Consider the following 20,583-nt stretch of genomic DNA (forward strand, 5'->3'; position numbering starts at 1 on the left):
AGCCTATTCTCTAAATCATACTTTCCCAGCATGTGGTACATGTAACCCTGGGGGTTCTCAAGTTGCAATGGATAAGAAAGGGGGGGAAAAGAAGCCCGAGGAGGTTTAAAAATGCAATGGCAGTATACAATGCTTTATATTTCCCAACAATAATTTTGCATGCCGCATTCAGCCCTCGTAGCTTTGGCTAACATCACCTCTAGCCTAGCTACATACTTGAGATCTGGAGCAAAAGTTAGCAACTCTAGCCACACAAGATCGGCCATCTGTCATATCATGACTCTATACAGCCCTTCTTCCAACATATGGCACACATTACTATAGCTATAAAATCTGCTGGAAAGTTGAGGTACATTTGATCTTAAATTTTTCAGAAGTTTGGGGATATTTGTTACTTAAAAGGTTGAGAAACACTGCTCTGAATTTTCCCCTTGGCAAAAGCTATCTTATATTTATGAAACAAGAAAATAAAAGCTGAGATTACATCAGCAAGCTATTACAAAATAATAAATGCACTAGTAAAATACTTCTAGAACCTTAAATGAAATGGAATGACAATGCATTACAATATTCAAATGTTTTGTTAAATTAAAAAAAAACCACCAATACAACTGCTAACCTTTAACCATCCATCCATATAACTCTGTGTTGCACTTTGTGCTGGAAATTGATCTAAATTAAAAGCAGCCATGCATCACTGGCTTTATCATTTTTATCACAGCTGCCTCAAGTAAAATATGGATGAGAGTTGAATAATACCGATGGAATGGTGTGAAAAAAACTAATGATAACCTCTCTGGTTGATATGGTCATTATTTTATTCGCACTATTACCCTGAAGCAATATAATGTATTGAGGTAATCAGACCTCACCCCTGGTGATTGCACAAATATATATTTTGTAGAGTTCATCTACCACCAGAGTTGTGGGTCTTGAAGGCAACTGTGTACAAATTTTATCTTCTGGTTGGCTCTCGGGAATTCACAAAGACAAAAACAATTTATGCAAGTACGACAGGCTGCCTGCTGCTTTGGTTTCTCTGCAAATTGTGGCCCAGATTAATGGAATTGCACTTAGTTATATACATTTCCGCACAGATCTTTGTGATTTTATGCTTTGTAATGGGGGTGTATTAGTCTGAAATGCATTAAGGTCTTAAAGATAGCAAACAACTTTTGTGTAATGCAATTTAAGTAATCTTTGGCTGCACGAGAAAAAGAACCAACAGTAACCTGTAAAGCATTATGTCCTGCTGGCATTTTACTGCATTTCCCCCTAGTATTTGATTCAGCACACAGTAGAGAGAAAATACTGCAAGAAAGACAGATCCTATTGTGAGAGATGATTAGATATATGAACATACAAGATCATATATCTAATAATTTATTGTGATTTTTATAGGGAACCCCGTTTAAGACTTTTATTTCCTATGTTAGACAATTTGCCTGGCCGGTCTGATGAATTTTATTTAAATTATCTTTTAACTAATGGGGACACTGATATTATTTCTGTTATGGCCAGGTTTTGTTATATTATATGTAAAATACGTACTGGTTTATTGTAAATGTTTGCTGGTCAATGACCGAATAAACTTATATCTATCTATCTATCTAATAATATTTTCTGGTGCATATTATGAAAAATTAGGAGTGGATCATGCAAACATAAAAAAACCAAAAGGGTCAGTTCAAACATTACCTTTTGAATAGTACATCAAATATAAATAAATAAATAGCACAACGTGTCTCACACAGATATATCCATATCAGGGAGCAGTGACTGGCTACAGCTACCTATTAGGAACATAGAAAGCTGCCTTATACCAAGTCAGACTATTGGTCCATCTAGCTTAGTATTGACTTGACACAGTTGCTTCTGGTGGATAACCCTTTATACCCCAATATTTAGATTAGCTGTAAGATAGATCAAGAAATAGTTGTGTGCAAAGTACCAATCCAGAAATTACATTGCACATGGGCTCATATTCCAAAAACAAGGGTATTGTAATGATAATATCTAAAGAGAAAAAACTTGAGAGGAAAACCTCTGTTAAAATACTAGCTTATGTATAGAGCTTCTTCTACAGCATATACAGGCACTATAACATAGACAAGACATCCAACATAGCATTGATTATACAGAGTTTGATGAAAAATAGTTTCAAGGACCCAGGGGCGGAGCCACCATTGGGCGAATGGGTTCAAAGAACCTGGGCCACCAATGGAAAAGCTGTTGAAGGCCCCCATGTGTGTGACATCATGTGCACAGGGGCGTGCTCTGGGCTCCGGAGAGCCCGAGCTAGCTTTCCCCCGGTCATTTCAGGCAGCGCTTGCTGCCTGGCAGCATTTATTTCTCTTTCTCTCCCTTACTGGAGGGAGAGAAAGGGAAATTAACACTTTCATGCAGCAAACGCTGCCTGAAAAGGATGGGAGGAGAGGTAGCTTGGGCTCTCTGGAGCTGAGCCATCCCCCCATGCACATGGCGTCACACACATGGGTGTCACCAGCGGGGCCGCCAGGCAGGGCCAGACACAGGCCGCCGTTCGGCTGGCTCCACAACTGCAAGGAGCATAGTTTCAAAGACCTTGTACTTACAGTAAGAAAGAAGTCAAGTGAGGAAGCCTGAGGACAACCTGACATCCATCAAAATTTGCACCTTCTTTATCCTAATATTTTTCATTATGCAAAACCATAACTTGGAGAAACAAGTCGGCATTCCAATCCTCTCTTAATACACAACTAGTGATCACATACACATTTGTTTACTGCTTCCTCTTTGATCTAGTGTTAATTTAACTAAAATTTATAATTAACTTCCTTAGCTTTCTTCACTAATCCTTATGTGTGAGAAGCAAGAGCATAGATCCAAAAAAAAATCCTGTGGAACATCTAGTTCATGTGAGCATCTTTGAAAAACACACAAGCAGCCCTACCTGGACTTGTGCAGCCCTGCCAGGATAGGGCCGCTCGTGCGAAATGCCAGGATCAGGGCCAATCTTGACACTGCCCCACCGGATAGCTCAAGGTTTTCCCCCAGGCTTTTACTCAGACAAAAGGGCATGAGCACACCCTTCTCCCTGGGTCCTCGGTCATATGTGTGTCTGGGCTGACTGCAGCCTGAGCACACAGAGCCGAGTGGCTAGAACTCTCGACTGAGGGGAGATCCTTCAATGCACTGTGCTCCTGGCGCAGTGCGTTGAGGGATGCTGGAGGACTTTCTCCTCTGGCTCCCTGCTCTGCCACTCACAGCAGTGCTGCTTGTGTATACTGCTGCAGAGCGAACTGGGGAGGGTGATCGTGTGTGGGGAGACAGGCAGGAACCTCCTCCCCACCTGCCCTCCCCAGAGAGGACGAGCATGAGCTTGCTGAGTTGCAGGAGCAAAGGTTGTAAGTAAAAAAGGTTATAAGTAGGTCATCATTTCTAGACCTAGCTGAATCTAAATGAAATAAAGAAAGATGGGGTGATTTTATTCCAGTATCCATAACAGTCTACAATGACTGGCAGCGGCTGTCCATGGTTTGAGACAAGGGCCTTTCCCAGCCCTATTGAGAGATGCCAGGGATTGAACCTGGGACCTTCTGCATGCAAACAGGAGTTCTATCACTGAGCTATTGCACATATATTGAGTAGTAAACCCAGGTTGGGTGGGGGGTTGGTCTTTGGGGACTTTAAAAAAGTTATCAGAGATGAGGAGGAACGCATTTCAGCAGAAAGTTATCCAGACATGGCTTTATGCCATGGGGTAACTGAGGAGCAAATCTACTTCGCAGTAGAATCACGGAAGTTTAATTTGGGGGATTAAATGGATCGTTCACATAGGGTCGCGTTTGATGTGGCTCTTCTCCGCATCCCCAGTGGATATTTTTCCTATGTGCATTTCCACAGCTTGCTCTGGGTTTTTTCTCAATCACCTCCCAGATGAAGAGGAAAGCTTCCATGCCTCCCTTTCTGATTGGGGGAGAGGAGGAGGAAGAGAGCAAGTGTGTCTTACATGGGGGCAGGCAGATCCTGGGTTGCACTAGAGAGAGTGGGTGGAGGAGTGGCTTTCTTTCTTTCTTTCTTTCTTTCTTTCTTTCTTTCTTTCTTTCTTTCTTTCGCATTCACAGTCCAAGCCTATGTATGCTTGATTGATTGATTAAGTGTCGTCAAGTCGGTGTCAACTCTTAGTGACCACATAGATAGATTCTCTCCAGGATGATCTGTCTTCAACTTGGCCTTTAAGGTCTCTCAGTGGTGCATTCATTGCTGTTGTAATCGATTCCATCCACCTTGCTGCTGGTCATCCTCTTCTTCTCTTTCCTTCAACTTTTCCCAGCATTATGGACTTCTCTAGTGACCTGGGTCTTCGCATAATGTGTCTGAAGTATGATAATTTGAACCTGGTCACTTGTGCAATGAGTGAAAATTCTGGATTGATTTGTTCTATGATCCATTTGTTTGTTTTCCTGGCTGTCCATGGTATCTTCGAAAGTCTTCTCCAGCACCAAAGTTCAAAATGGTCAATACTTTTTCTATCTTGTTTCTTCCAAATCCAGCTTTCACATCCATAGAGTGTCACGGGGGAAACCACTGTTTGAACTGTTCTAATCTTTGTAGGTGTAGACATGTCATGGCATCTAAATATCCTTTCCAAGGCCTTCATTGCAACCTTACCGAGTGCTAGTCTGCGGCATATTTCTTGACTGCTAGATCCTTTACTGTTGATGATCAATTCTAATTGTATGCTTACCCAGGGGTGTCCTGTTAAGCTCTATGGGGCTTATGCCTACGTAAGGGTTTTTAGGATTGTAAGCCTCGAGGGGGTACGATGCTGTGCGTGAGTTTGGGGATAATGGGAATGACTCAGCCTGGGCTCTTGCTGCTAATGAAGCCATGTATGGGAAATTAAGTGCAAGGAGATGGTAGATGGAAGGTGGTGTTAATTGGAGGAATGAGAGAGGGCAAACGGGGTGCTGCAGAGTTGGCTAGAGCAGGTAGATAAGTGTTTCCTGAGGGTTTGGGGTGGTGCTCCCTTGGCTGGGATGCACGACACAGCTAAACCTCCCCTCTTGCCCACACACTTTCCTCTCCCCTATCAAAAAGCTTTGGTTTTCCTCTCCTCTATCAAACAGCTTTGGTTTTAAAGGAGGCTGTTTACATCTAAGGAGAGTGGGTTGCTTGCATACCATCTTGGTAGGCTACAACAAGCAATTATCAGCAACAGCCCCTCCATACATTGCGGGAGAAGTGTTGAGGCATACCCAAAATCTCGATTTTAAAAAATATAAAGCTCCACTGCAAATAGAGGATTTTTTAAACCTGGAGATAATTTGGGCTAAACTAGAATGCAGAAATGGAGGAAATGCGAGCTATAGTCCCATAGCCCCATAGTCTCCCCCCCCCCCCGCTCGGCTTCGGCAGCACCGCCAGGCCTCGGCGGCGGCTCTGCCACCACCTCGGCTGGCTTCCCCCGCCGCCTCTTCACCCCGCCCGGCTTCGGTGGCGTGGCCAGGCTTCGGCCATGGCTCCGCCGCCGCCTCGGCCGCGCCGCGTCCTCTGGCCACTTTCCCCCGCCGCCTCTTCCCCGGCTTCACAGCGGCCGCTTCTGGCCTTTCCGCGGCCAGGGAATCAACCGCCAAACATGGCCGCCTGGTGCTGGCAGTCGTGTCTCCCTCGGCGAGTTCTGGGCGCATGCCCAGAACAGCCAAGGGAGACACGGACGCATGGCCGGAAATTTGACACGGGCGCACACTTAGCCTTTTATTATAGAGGATAACCAGCACCTTGTATTTTGCCCAGACACTTATCAACAGCCAGTGTAGCTCTTTTAGTATAGGAGAAGTATAGTCTCTCTGAGATGACCCAGAGACCAACCTGGCTGCCGCATTCTGTACCAACTGCAGTTTCCAGATGACATACATAGGCAGCCCCATGTAGAGCACATTGCTGTAGTCAATCTGGAGGTTACCAGCATGTGTACCAATGTTTTGAGATAATTTATCTTGAGAAACAAACACAGCTGGTATCAGCCAAAGCTGATAGGAAGCACCTCTGGCCACCTTGGATACCAGGTAGAGGTTTGGATCCAGAAGCACCCCCCCAAACTATTTACCTGTTCCTTCTGGGGAAGTGTGACCCCATCCAGAACTGGCAGATCAAAAATATCTTCCTAGTTCCAACCCTGCACAATATGTACCTCCATTTTATCTGGATTCAGTCTCGGTTTGTTATCTCTCATCCAGCCTATCCCTGCCTCCAGGCAGGCATTTAGGGAGGTTATTCCTTCTCCTGATGATGTCAACATAAAGAAATAGATTTGGGTGTCAAAAGCATATTGATAAGACCCTGCACCAAATTTCCTGATAATCTTTCCCAGCAGTTTCATATAAAAAAGCATTGGAGATGGAATGGAGCACTGGGGGACACCATACAAAAGTTCACATTTTGAGGAGCAACAGTCTCCAAGAGACACCATCTGGAATCTGCCAAGAAGTAGGAGTGGAACCACAGCAAAGGAGTGCCTCCCATTACCAACCTCCTCAGACGCTCCAGAAGGATACTATGGTCGATAGTATTGAAAGCCACCAAGATCCAAAAGGATTAACAGAGTCACACTACCTCTCTCAATTGCTAATTGGACATCATCCATCAGGCCAACCAAGGCAGTCTCCACCCCATAGCCCACCCGAAAGCCAGTCTGAAATGGGTCTAGATAATCAGTTTCCTCTAGGACTGCCTGGAACTGGGAGGCCACCATCCTCTGGAGGCCACCATTACCTTGCCCAGCCATGAAAGGTTGAAGATGCTATTCCATCTCTGTATGGTTGTGTAGGGATGGTAGAGGTTGGACTGCTTACACCTGGTCAGTAGGGAAGGCAGGTGCACTCTCACTCCCCTCTACTCATGGAGAAGAGGTCAGGAGGAAAGTGTAATCCAATCTGGCCCACTGCAATTATTCAGGGAAGCTTGTCTGGAAAATTTTTCTCATATTATTTTCTAATTTCTCATATTTCTTTCTCATATTATTAGAACCCGGGCTCATCCATGGGAACTAAATGCTGGGAGATTCAAGACAGACAAAATGAAATACTTCTTTGCACCACATGCAGTTAAACTATGGAATTCACTGCCACTGGATGTGGCAATGGCAACTAATCTACTGTCGATTTTAAAAGGGGATTAGACAAATTCATGGAGAACAGGGCTATCAACTATTATGAGTCTTGGCAACTGAATCCATCCAGATCAGAGGTGGCATGCCCCTAAACACCAGGTGCTAGAGAACACTGAGTGGTGGTGGGTGCCCTCTTTTCCCCACTTTCAGGCTTCCCAGTTGCATCTGCTTGGCTACTGCATGAAGCAGGATGCTGGATCGGATGAGCCTCTGGCCTGGGCTTTTCTTATGTCTGCCATAACTGAACTTCTTCTCAAGAAACCCTTGCTAAGCTTTCAAGAACCCCAAAGCTCATAGAAGCAGTTTGGAAATCCCTGTACCAGAGCCAGCATTCTATCCTACACTGAGGGGCAGAACACCAAGGATTAAGCCTCAGGACCTGCAGTCCACATTTTAACCAGAAATGAATGGTAGAACTCTTGCTTGATAGTTTAAGTAAACCTTAAAGCTACACTTTAAAATCATTGATGTTACTCTCCATGGAGGTTACACTCTCCTGTACTTGTTTTGATTTTGGTCAGAATGTGAAGGCTATTAGAATTTCCATCAGTGTTTTGAATCACATGCTCTCCCTCCCCCCCCCCCCCAAAAAAAAAGTCTGCTGAAATGTTTCGCTACCAAGGACTTTATTTGACAGGTTACTAAATGAACAGCACAGCAGAGACTGCGAGGGAGGAAAAGGTGCCAATCAAGCCAGTTCTTTCACCCTTTGTTTTGTAACAGTGAAAAAAACATGTAGCAAAGGAGACAGCTTTAGCTCCCGGCACCTTATTTCTGTGCCAATGTTTTGATATATGGCTTTATTAAAAATAGTAATAAAATGATATGTTTAACTGTATAGGCATAATAAAAATGTACTATGTTCATGTTATAGGGTTGGAAAAGAGCAGCTACATAGCATTGTGTGTGCATGTCTTTCTAGAATCTTAGTCACATATAATGAAGGATTCTAGAAAGGAAAGGAAAGGAAGTCCAGCCACTTAAAAGCTATGGGAAGGTACATGTAAGTAGGAAAGCTAAATTCTATCTGCCTGACATTCAAATAGTTCATCCTTATCAATGGCATGGCATTTTTTAAAACTTACTGAATATTTTTAGTCTTGACTAGATTTGTCTGTATAACACACTTTTGAGCAGGGGCATAGCAAGTTTAGAGGAGGCCCTGGGACAAAAAGCGAAGATGGCTCCCTGCGCCCGCCACAGTCTTTTTCTGCAGAGAGGCATGAGGGAGAGACCAAAGCTGACACCCAGACAGCAGGCCCCCTTCCCTCAGGGGCCAGGGACATTTGTCATCCTCCCGCTTTTCAACGGTGGCTGCGCCTTTGCTTCTGAGGTAATCATTACTATTCTCATGTTTACAGTTTGAGAAGTACTTCTGTGAGATGGTCACCTGATTCATACATCCCTCTCTACTGTGTAGAACAGAAATCTGCTCTGTTTGTTGCATTATTGAGCAGAATGGGCTTCTGTCCACATTCAGAACATCAGTTGGTGCAGGGAAGACGTCAGGATCTGAGCCACTTACCCTTGTCACCTCATCCACAATGGCAAAAGAGGAAAAATGAAAAAGAATTAGGTTGCTGCTGCTGCTGCTGCTCTGCTTCAACTCATCCTCCTTAAAACAAATGGCAACTGTCTTTTGTAAGCAGGAGTTACACATCTTGGCAGCCACTGCATCTGCCTAAGCTTCTTATAAAAGACAGCTGTGATGGACCATTGGCATGGGGCAGCAGCAATGGCTCCTTCTCTTTACCCCTCTCTGACTATAGAGGATAAGGCAGGGAGAGGAGGAGGGAGAAGGGAACTATTGTCACAGCTGTCTATTCCCCAAAGTCTCTCTCACAGCTACTGGCATGTAGAACGCTGGTAGATGGGCTGCATTCTTGGGATACAATAGGCAAGTGACTTGCTCAAAGCAAAACTAAGACCTAATTTCAATGTAATTTGCACAATATAGTTGCCACTTGCAGGAGCTCTGGTCCCATAATATACCAGTAGGAACCACACAGTCACTTTTCATGTCAGTTCGGCCTCTGTTCATCACATATGCTTCCCTTATAACCTACCAGTGCAGCATAGGACCAGATCATGTGGGACAGAAAGGACAATCATTGACACAAGTAATGTCCAGATAGGCCTTGGGCAGAGGTTTGCAACCTTTCAAAGAAGAAGAGCTATTTTGTTTTTGTCTTCTACTAACATAACTTGAGAGTGGCATCCCATGCATACATACACACACACACACACACACACACACACACACGACTAATCAATATTAATCGTGACTGAGGTAAGAGAAAGAGGAAAAGTACATCGAGGAATCAAATGCAGCTCACAATAAGCCCCTTCTATTGTCTGTTATTCATTAACAACATACTTTAAATAACTATATACATGTTATTTTTGTGTTCCAAAAAGAATGATGTCACATTATGGACAAATCACTATGAGTCATATTAGCAAAGTGCTGCACCTATGTACTCAAAGAGGTTCAGGGGCTGAAAGTTGCAGACCCTTAGCCTGGTAGTTCATGGCAGGGTTAGGACTTGACAAACGTCTCTCAGATCCAAGTCAAACTATTCCGTCGACAACTCTGGCTCTGATTTCAATAGATAAAATATCAGAGAAGGAAACATTGTCCGACAACCTTCTCTTTTATGAGTGGAAGCAGATGTTTCCTGCAAGGAAAACCCAGTTTCCATGCATAGGTCTTGCATCTTTTAAATTCATTGTCCATTCTTCCTTTGGAGATGAGAAGTATCTCAGCGGCTACTTTTTGGACAGCTTCTTTCCATCTTTTTTTTTTTGTGTGTGTGGGGGGTCCAATTGGCACTTATGATAATGTATTCTTTGTTTTGGAAACATCATAGATGCTTCAGTCGCTTTCCCATCACATTTTCCATACAGTCTCCCTTCTCTAGGGACAATAATTATTAAGAACCGCACAAGTGTTTCTTGTGCTGCAATTAGACATGCATGAAAGCTGCTCTGGGGTGATCTTCAAATCTGTACATAGGTACCAATATATGTGGTTCAAATAAACAGCAGCCCCAACACATGATCATGTCGGGGCTGCTGCAAGAACACGCCCACTTTGACATCATTCAAGGACATGCCAATGCATTCTTGGCATGTTCTTTACTCATGTGTAAGGGGCGATCAACTGAATCATCCCTGTTCACATGCCGCAAAACCCTGTTTATTTAGGGTTTTCAGTACATTTAGAGGAGTAATTTGGATTATCACCCTTACACATAAGTAAAGAATGTGCGGAGAATATGTTGGCGCATCCTTTAATGGTGTCAGAGTGGGCACATCACTTGCAGCAGCTCTGACACAGTTGTGTGTTGGGGCTGCTGTTTATCTGAACCAGCTCAATGTTTCTTACACTGTTCTTATCCCTGTGACTGAAATAATGTAAAGCTATGCTAATTATTTTCCAGTTTCAATTTATAAGAAGAAACTACTAACACTTTTGGTAAGATGGGGTTATTTCCTAACAAGTGCTTTTACCTTGAGAGTAGAGCTGTTCTTGTGGTAGCAAGCATGATTTGTCCCCCTAGGTAAGCAGGGTCAGCCCTGGTTGTATTTGAATGGGAGAATGAAAGTTCCCTCCCTGGCTTCTCCAAGATAGGGCTGAGAGAGATTCATGCCTGCAACCTTGGAGAAGCTGCTGCCAGTCTGTGTAGACAATATTGAGCTAGATAGACCAATGGTCTGACTCAGTATATGGCATCTTCCTATGTTCCTATGAATATTTACTTCTTTTTTATCCTGTTCTGCATTTCCCTCCCATTTCCCTCCCACCCATAGAAGCTTCTGTGCCATATTTTTTTCCTATGGCTGTTGCTTATTCCTCCATTCTGGATTAGTTATATTGATGATCCCATCCAATCTGGAATCATGCACTCAATGATATATCAGAGTGCTAGGCAGCTAATCAGACTTGGTTACTTTGCCCATACACCAAAGTTCAAGTATGGGCAAAGACAATCTTAGTGAATAAGGTAACTTTTTGCAAGGAGTACTGAAAAATCCCCAAGGAGAGGAAACTTTGAGCACTGCTGAAAATGTTGGCCAAATTTAGGAATAATTTTGGTTCCACTCTAAAATAATGGCTGGCATGCAACACAACTTTATGAGGGCAGAGCAAGAGCTCCATCTTTGCAAGGAGCCAATATTCTAGCTGGACAAAAGGCTTGGCTTGCAGCAGAGGCGTAACTAGGGAAAATGGCACCTAGGGCAAGCACTGAAATTGTGCCACTGTCCAAGCAGGAATGATGGGACTTGTAGTCAGCAATATCTGGAAATCCCCATTAAAAGGAACACTGTACCATCTAGACATGGTTGTTGATCAAAACCTGAAAACATGAGCCATCTCTGTAAAAGACTTAGAACAACAGTCAGGAGTTATGCGAGGATTCCAAGTGTCATTTTCTCTGTCTCCTCTCATTCTTTAAAAAACATGACTTTGTCCTAGAGGATCACCTGCCCAAATAGCCACTAGCAAAATAGGGGAAGAAGAAGGTGGTGGTGGTGGTGGGGGGGTGTCTATAAACCAGTGAATGATTCCTGCCAGCCTTTGTCTTATGATGACTTTTGGCTCATGATGGTGTATATGTGCATTCACCACACTAGTGCTTACTTTGACACCAAGAGGGAGGAGGATACATTAGTTTGCCACACTAGACAGAGGAATTTGCAACAGGAGCAGATAGCCAAGTTCTGCCAGAGCCAAAACCAGCCCCTGCCAAACTAAGAAATCATTGTAATTTGCCCCTTCCTGTCACAAGCAGTGTGCTGTTCTTTTATTATTGACTCTAACTCTCAGATATCCCAGTCATGGATGGAAAATTCAGGGTCAATTTACAAGAGACACATTTTCTACATGGAAGTTTCTTCTGTGCAGGTGCTGTGCAGAAACCCATGTGTAGTGATCAATACATATGTAACTATTCCGCCAGGGGCATAGCAAGGTTGGAATGGGTCCAGAGACAGGATTTCAAAATGGGCCCCCAGACCCTCAAAGTCCAGGGCCTCCACACACCCCAGGCCCCCAAGGATTTAAGTCTGATATTTCAAAATAAGTATGCTACCTGGAAATACATTTCACTGAATACACGCAGGCACACTTCACAGTATATAGTGATATACATTGAGTACTATATATTTGTGCTACTTTTAATGCCTAGAACACACTAGCAATGCTAATTATTAAAATGGACCCCTTACTTCAGATTAGCAAATGATACTTTCAACCATGCAGGGTAAGCCTATGTTTGTTTTCTCAGAATTCTGAACAAATTCAGTAAAGTTTGATTCCAGGAGTCTTTTCACACCAGGCTTTTTAAAGCCCTTTAACACACATCTCCGCTGCAATAGAGGTGCTGCATTCACATGTCGGCCAGATTTACCCTGAAGTCCCTGCAAGTTATTGGGGAGCAGTTCACACACAAGAAAAATAAAATAAAATAAAATCACAACACATGCTTCACAGTTCTCACTCAGACCTTCTGGGTTGCAAAAATAACTTGAACATAAGTGCATTTATGAACGAATGAATGAATGAAAATAAATAAAATATACTTGTTCCAGAAGTGTTTGTAATTTTCTGACATGAAACAAGCCACTTATAGGCCTTTTTAGATAGTTTTTGTTTTTAAAGCCAGCACATTTTCCAGTCTGTTTTAAATTAAACATTCAGAGACTTCTCAGTCTTGCCCCACCCCCACCCCCATATCAAAGCCCTGTGGCAAGCAGATCCCTATATATGGGGGTAACCACAAAAAGGAATTCACAGCCTACCTAGCAATAGCTGTTCTGGATGGTCTGGTCTGGGCAGAGGGTCTGCTGCCTGCTTCCTCCTTCCTTCCTTCCTTGCTAGGGGCCTACTCGAGTTCAGGCTTCAGGGAGGCCTACTGGGAGGCCTCTCTGGAAGCCCCGCCCACCCGTCGATCAGCTGAGAGGCGGGGAGAGAAGAGCTCTGCAGTTTGCAGGCGGCTCCGATCCTAGGCCTCGTTGCCGATCCTAGGCCGGAGCTGGAGGCAAGTGGCTGAGGGGCCCTGGGGCTGGGCAGGTGGGCATTGGGGTGGGGGTGGCAGGGACTGGTATGGTGCCCCCACCTCAATGGCGCCTGGGGCACGTGCCCCCTCTCCCCCCCCCCAGTTATGCCTATGGCTTGCATTCCAGCATGGGCATGGGAGGGGGGAGATCAATTTTAATTTCTTTCCACTCACTGCAAACCTGCAGGAATTTCAGCAACATATTCTGGGCAGAGCAAAGGGTTTTTGCGGGAAGTGGGAGAGAAGCAAAGATCATGCAAGCCAAGTCAAGTGCGCAGCTAGTTTAGTGGCTCCTTGCATAGATGGAGCTCTTGCTCCACCCTCGTAAGACTGTTGTATGACAGCCAGTGCCATTTGCAAAGCATCCCTGAGAGAATGAATGAATTGGAATCTTTTCAGGGAAATAATTCCTTCTCATTCCAGAAAAGCTTTTCAAAAAGCACTGCTCATCTCAAGTTTAAAAAATAAATAAATCCATACTTCTCATTTGTTACAGAGGCATATGAATGGGGGTGGGGGCAATTATCATGGTGGTTTGTGTTGTTGTTTTTTAATTTATCAAGTCTTAAGCTGCCTGTGAGGTATTATATATGCAAGCAAACCACCAGGCCTCTTTCAGAAGGTATTTACTTGTGACAGTTTTACAGAGCTGCTCAGGATGATGACTTGAGCTAGGTGATAGTGGCCTGCTGAGTTGCTAGAGATACTTCTCGATATGTCAGGGCACCCTGTGGCTGGTGCCAAATGCTACTCTCTGAACCAAGCTTCTGAATGACATTGATAGTGGAGTGTGTAGAAAACCCTTCAAAGCTCTCTTTTGGAAGGTAAACAGAAAGAACCAGCGAGGACAGCTGCATGGAAGAATGTTGCTGGTGGCTTCTGTATCATCTTTGTTTTGGGAGAATGCACAATTAATACCTTAAATTTTATTCATTTGGCCTGGATTTTATAAATATATTTACAGGGTAATAATGCAACGTGTGGCATCCGTGCTTCCTCTGCAATTAATTTGCATTTGAATAGTCTAGGAAGGTGGAGCTTTAGAGTTAAACTCCTGATAGATTTCAGGAAATTGGATTTTTGTGGGTAAATTGTAAGAATTCTCCAGTGATCACCATATTATTGAATTTAATAGGGCTGCAGCTGGTGCTGACCGTGGGGGTTTACCAATGCATGGGGGGGCCTGCAAGTTCCATGCTGTGCTTGCCTGTCTTCCCCCCACCCCAACCTTTCAGCTTTAATTGGTATTTTGAAAGTTCAAAAATAGTATGTAAAGCTAGTTTTACGTTCCTTGTGTAAAAATTATAACAAAGTGGATTTATTAGGGTAAGTGTATGTATTCCCAGGGCATTAACATGATCTGTTGAATGTAATTGGATGACAGCTGGGGTTAAATGAGTGTTAAAGGTTAGCAAGCCCAAGGGACAGTTCGTTGTTTAGTCTCTTATCTCCTCTTCTGTTTGGGTTTGGTGGTTTCTAAAGCTTAAGGAAGTACCTGAAGATCCATTACTTGCCTGGATATGAGCATGAGGCAGATTGTAGGCACTGCATATGTAGACAGTGAGGTGGGGGTGAGGGGGCAGGCTCTTTCATTTTGTCCTTGTTGAGCCAACAATAAAGTCAGTGCTCTTACTGTGCTGACTGCACCGAATGCTGCCATGAAGGCTAAGCATTTAGCAGAAAATACATTTGGAAAAGGGGAGCTCAGTGAGAGCAGCAGGAATTGAAGTAAGAGACACAGCAGGACAAGCAGAGAGAAAAGGAGAAGAATAAGCGACTGTGAGCAGAAGATAAAGGGGAGAAGCCAGCTCACACAAAGAAACTGCCGACAGGCTGTCTGTTTGACAAGGAACGGGTGATGACAAACAGACTGGACAAAAGAGCCTTGAAATGCTGTACATTCAAGTTCGTGGCTACGGGATGGCGCTTTTAAAGAAGGAAAACCCAAATTGAGTGTGGCTTGTGTAGCCAGTTGGCTGAGGCTTTTCAGATGAATGGGCGGGGGGTTGCTGTGAGGGCATGGAGTTGTCTTCTGAGGGTTGGTGTGCATGGCTGCTCCTTTGGGTAAAAGCCACTGAACTTAATACAAATGTAACATTCATAAGAGGAGTTCAGTCACCCTGTGCAGCATCAACTTTGTTTCTCTGGACTCATTTAGGAGCCCCTGGTGGCGCAGTGGTAAAACTGCTGCTCTGTAACCAGAAGGTTACAAGTTCAATCCTGACCAGGGGCTCAAGGTTGACTCAGCCTTCCATCCTTCCGAGGTCGGTAAAATGAGTACCCAGAATGTTGGGGGCAATATGCTAAATCATTGTAAACCGCTTAGAGAGCTCCGGCTATAAAGCGGTATATAAATGTAAGTGCTATTGCTATTGCTATTTGCCTCTTATTTTAAATAAACTGAATTTGGGTGAGCGGTTGTAATGAAGACCTAGCTTTTCCACTGGGCCTTCAGTCAGGGGCATAACTGTAACTGGGCAAACATATTCTAAGAACAGAAGGGAATGGGGCATGCAACACTGGACCAGACAATTAGCAAGCTGTATGAAGGCTCTGAATTGGCCAGACTTGATATAAGTTTTATTTATTTATAACTCACCTTTTAACTGCCTTTGAATATGTAGACTTCACTTAGCCGGCATGTGGTAAAAGCCACTGTTGCACTTCTCTTTCCCACAATGCTCAGTCAGATTTTCCTTCTTGTTGTCAAAAAGCCTCAGGAGTCAGTTATCCAAAAGCCTTCCATTTAAGATTAGAGTTTAGGTGCTTTAAATTTCCAATAGTGCTGTACTCTAAAAAGTATGGAAATTTGAGGTGAGGTACCCATCTTAACTTCCATGCCATGTAAGCCACAGACACTTTGCATGACTTTTATGTTGGCTTTACATATTAGACTGCATGCAGCTATCCTTCGGGGCTATTCTTGCGATCAGCAAAAATCGGGCTAGGAGTGCCTAGTCCAATTTTTGCTGATCGTGTAAACCACCGGGCTCGCAGGCGAGCCCGGTGGCTTACAAGCAGCTAGCCCACTTTTGTAGCGCTCCGCTTAGCCCAGGTTTGCGGAGCAAGTGCTCCGCAAACCCGGACTTCCCAATCGTGAGTAGCTGCAGTGCGGCTCCTCGCCGTGGCTACACATGAGGACACCCCCAGAGAGGAGGCGAAAAGCCACCTCCCGGCTCCGGGGGTCTCGCCAGCATGCCCTGCGCGCTCACGCAGGGCATGCTGGAGCTTCCGAGGGCCAATCGGCCCCTGCTCCCCCCAGCCTGTCACAGAGCTGGCAATCGTGTGGGCAGCCGATCCAGCTGCCCAGGGCTCCCTCCCTGCTCGTGTGTGGGGAGAGCAGGCTTAGCCCGCTCTCCCCGCGCACTCTCCAAAACCGGGTCTCACTGATCATGAGACCTGGCTCACAGTCTGGTCTTTCAGCTCAACATTGTAGAGCTGTATCAGGAAGAAATTCATCAGCGCTGTTTCCATCAAGTGATTGGATAAGAGCACTTGTTGAATTTCTGCCTAGGTGCTTCCTTCCACAGCTCAATCTTGAATTGAAAGGCCAAAGCAAAGCATGGATAATAAATAATAAATAAATAAGGCAAAGTACGGTTGCATGCAGCCTAATTTGTAAAGCTAGCATAATATACAAGACCACACAAAGTCTTTAGAGCTTATATGATGCCGAAGTTAAGATACACACCTTAACTTCTAATTTCCATGCTTTTTAGAGCAGTTGTGCAGATTTAAAACACCTTAAGTCTAATCTTAAACCAAACGGTTTTTTATTACTGTATATTTTATGTATATTTACTATGGCAACAATAAACAGTTTGCACTAATATGCATCTATATACTGGAACACTACTATCAGTAAGTAGCTCCCATGGAGGGTCAGTGCACTGAAAGATTTTTGCCTGGCAAAGACTACTACTAAAGATTGCAAGAAACATTTACAGTATAATCTTGACTAGCTTAATATTAAAAGAAGTTAATGGAATTTCACCCTGTTAAATTTGAAGTGCAAGAGTTCATGCAGGCATATTTAAACATGCCTATTCATTTAAACCCTATAAACCGTACTGCTGCTATGCATTAATTACACATCTTGTGCTTTGCTCTGGATCATTCTGTGCGAATATAATGTGGCTCATCAGCAATTCTATTTATCTTTGGTTAGAAACAGTTAGGGACTAAATTAAAATAGTTGAAACAAATTAAAGGAAGGAAGAAAAGAGGGTATTTTAGGTTTTCTACCTTCCGTTTTGAATATGTCCTCCTTTTCCTAAGCAGTTATGCATTGTTTAAGTGTTTGCAATGGCTTGTGATGAACAAGGGGGGGGGGAGGATGGAGTGTAGGTTTCTATTTAGATTTGACCCTCCCTGCCCTTGCCTTTTTTCTGCCTCTTTTGCTAATGGCAAGTGCCAAAAAGCAGTCCAGTGGGAGTCCCTCTTTAAAGCTGAGAAGAAAATGAGTTCAACTTCAGCCCCTCAGATCAGCAAATGAAGCCCAGAATGGAGTAGAGAGGAATTAGGAAGCATCTGGGAGCCACTTCCAGCTGACCGGAGAGGCGGGGGGTGGGGAACACCCCTTGCATTTGAACCTCAGTGATTATTCCAAGTCAGCCCCTGCTTGTAATGGGCAGGTGTTTAAATAATTAATTTAATACACAATATTTCCTTCTTTCCCCCACCCCCAGGGCATTCTGCAACTCTCATTTTCTCATTCCATATAAACCCCCTATTGTACATTGGAAAAAACAAGGTCTCACCATTTAAACTGAAATTTGGCAGAAGTTCCATAGCAGACAATAATTTAGAAGTTGCTTCTTTCAAAGGTCTACATTAAGGCTCCAGGATTGACCGCAAAATCCAAGCATTCATTTTAACTGCCATTTCTCAGTAACAATGAATTTTAAAGTATTGTGGACTCTTCTTTTTTCCTCACCATCATTTATAATATAATAAAACAAATCTGGCTTACCATATGAATCAGCAAACCATACATATTAAAAGATATGAAAAGTATTTCCTCATATCCAAATGACACATCATAGCCCTCTTCAGATGTTATGAGCACCCCAGGTGCTCACGGTTTATTTATTTTATTATTTGCAGCAGACAAAAGCAGGAAGGAAGTTCCACCGCTCCACTGCCAATCAACCCCTTGCACTGATGATCACAGTTACAGTGCCATTCATCTGAAGGGGGTGGTGCCATAAGCATGATCGTGGCAAATCTATGAGCTGCAACCTGGTTGGATCCAGGTTGCCTCTCACAGATTCACCACAATCACGCATATGGTGGTTCCCGCTTCAGACAAACGATGCCATAACCTCAATCATTGGCATGAAGGGGTGATTGACAGCGGGGCAGTGGGACTTCCTCCCCGCTTTTGCTCACTGTAACCATGAGTGCCCAGAGAACTCATAACACCTGGAGAGGGCTCATGTTAAGCCCATCATTAAGAGACAGGATTAACACCAAATATTTTTCCTTTTTGACAAAAAAGCAATTATGGGGGACAGGCTGAGTTCAGATGCAGGCCATGAATCATAGGGAGGGTGAGTTAACACTTTCTGCCAGCGCAATTAAGAAGCATGAAAATAAAACTCTAAAACATCTAAATTATGAACTTAAAAACCTTAAACTTTTAAAACTATTTGAAGCAAATAAGTGCTCTGGGAAAAATTTTGGCAGGAAACCAACACAGGAGAAAAATTGTGACTCCCTCCCCCCATGCTGTGGTTCCATCATCCATGCTTCCCCATCCGCATAACAGTTTGTAGTGAAAAAGAGGCACTTCTGGTGTTAAGCCCATCTCTTAATGATAGACTTAAATGTTATCTGCATTTTGTTCCTCTGCTGTAAAACCCTTTTTTGATTAGAGTCCTAAATAGTCCTATAAGTCTAAAATGTAAAATTGATCCTTGTTTGGTACCAATGTATCTTGCCCCTTGATTGATTGATTGATTGATTGAGTGTTGTCAAGTCAGTGTCAACTCTTAGCAACCACATAGATACTGTAGATATTCTCCAGGATGAGCTGTCTTCAAATTGGCCTTTTAGGTCTCTCAGTGGTGCATTCAGTGCTTCATAATCAAGTCCATCCACCTTGCTGCTGGTCATCCTCTTCTTCTCTTTCTTTCAACTTTTCCCAGCATTATGGACTTCTCAAGGGAGCTGTATCTTCGCATAATGTGTCCGAAGTATGATAGTTTGAGCCTGGTCATTTGTGCCTCGGGTGAAAATTCTGGATTGATTTGTTCAATGATCCCTTGGTTTGTTTTCCTGGCTGTCCATGGTAGTGGTTAGAGTGCTGGACTAGGACCAGGGAGACCTGAGTTCAAATCCCCATTCAGCCATGAAACTAGCTGGGTGACTAGTAGTTAGAGTGCTGGACTAGGACCAGGGAGACCTGAGTTCAAATCCCCATTCAGCCATGAAACTAGCTGGGTGACTCTGGGCCAGTCACTTCTCTCTTAGCCTAACCTACTTCACAGGGTTGTTGTGAAAGAGAAACTCAAGTATGTAGTACACCGCTCTGGGCTCCTTGGAGGAAGAGTGGGATATAAATGTAAAATAAAATAATAATAATAATAATAAATATCCTCAAAAGTCTTCTCCAGCACCAAAGTTCAAAAGCGTCAATACTTTTTCTATCTTGCTTCTTTAAAGTCCAGCTTTCGCATCCTTACAGTATGACAGGGAAAACCATTGTCTGAACGATTCTAATCTTTGTAGGTATAGACACGTCTCCAGCATCTAAATATCCTTTGCAAGACCATCATTACAACACTACCAAGTGCAAGTCTGCGGAGTATTTCTTGACTGCTGGATCTTTTACCATTGATGGTCGATCCTAAAAGGCAGAAGCTATCCACCAGTTCAATATCTCCATTATCAATTTTGAGGCTGGTTGCTGCACCCGTTGTTATTAGTTTAGTCTTCTTTACATTTAATCATCGTCCCATTTCTTCACTGTGCTTTCATTACTAGAGCTTGGAGATCATCCCCATTCTCAGCTATTAGAGTGGCATCATCAGCATAGCGCAGGTTATTGATGTTTCTTCCTCCAACTTTAAAACCACACTCATTTTCTTCCAATCTAGCTTCTCTCAGTATATGTTCAGCATATAAGTCAAATAAAGGAGGAGAAAGTATACAGCCTTGTCTTACTCCTTTGCTGATCTGGAACCAGTCTGTTTCACCATGTTCCGTCTGGACTGTGGCTTCCTGTCCTGTGCATAGGTTTCTCATGAGAACAATGAGATGTTCTGGGATGCCCATTTTCCTAAGGATATTCCACAACTTGACATCATCGATGCAATTGAAGGCTTTTCTGTACTCAATAAAGCAGATATTGACTTCTTTGGGGTG

At 43.6% G+C, this 20,583-nt stretch overlaps 1 protein-coding gene and 1 long non-coding RNA gene across 7 annotated transcripts in view; one reads left to right on the forward strand and one right to left on the reverse strand.

The window, feature by feature from the left end:
* Positions 1-13,037, reverse strand: part of LOC128349317 (uncharacterized) — a 51,420-nt gene extending 38,383 nt beyond the window's left edge. Inside the window, exon 1 of the long non-coding RNA XR_008318731.1 lies at positions 12,959-13,037. This is a non-coding gene — a long non-coding RNA (uncharacterized LOC128349317). The remainder of the gene's footprint in view (positions 1-12,958) is intronic.
* Positions 1-20,583, forward strand: part of GPC6 (glypican 6) — a 1,119,686-nt gene that overhangs the window by 929,498 nt on the left and 169,605 nt on the right. The gene's annotated exons all lie outside the window — the stretch shown is intronic.

The sequence above is a fragment of the Hemicordylus capensis genome, chromosome 3, assembly GCF_027244095.1.
Source record: "Hemicordylus capensis ecotype Gifberg chromosome 3, rHemCap1.1.pri, whole genome shotgun sequence".
NCBI classification, from domain to species: Eukaryota; Metazoa; Chordata; class Lepidosauria; order Squamata; family Cordylidae; genus Hemicordylus; species Hemicordylus capensis.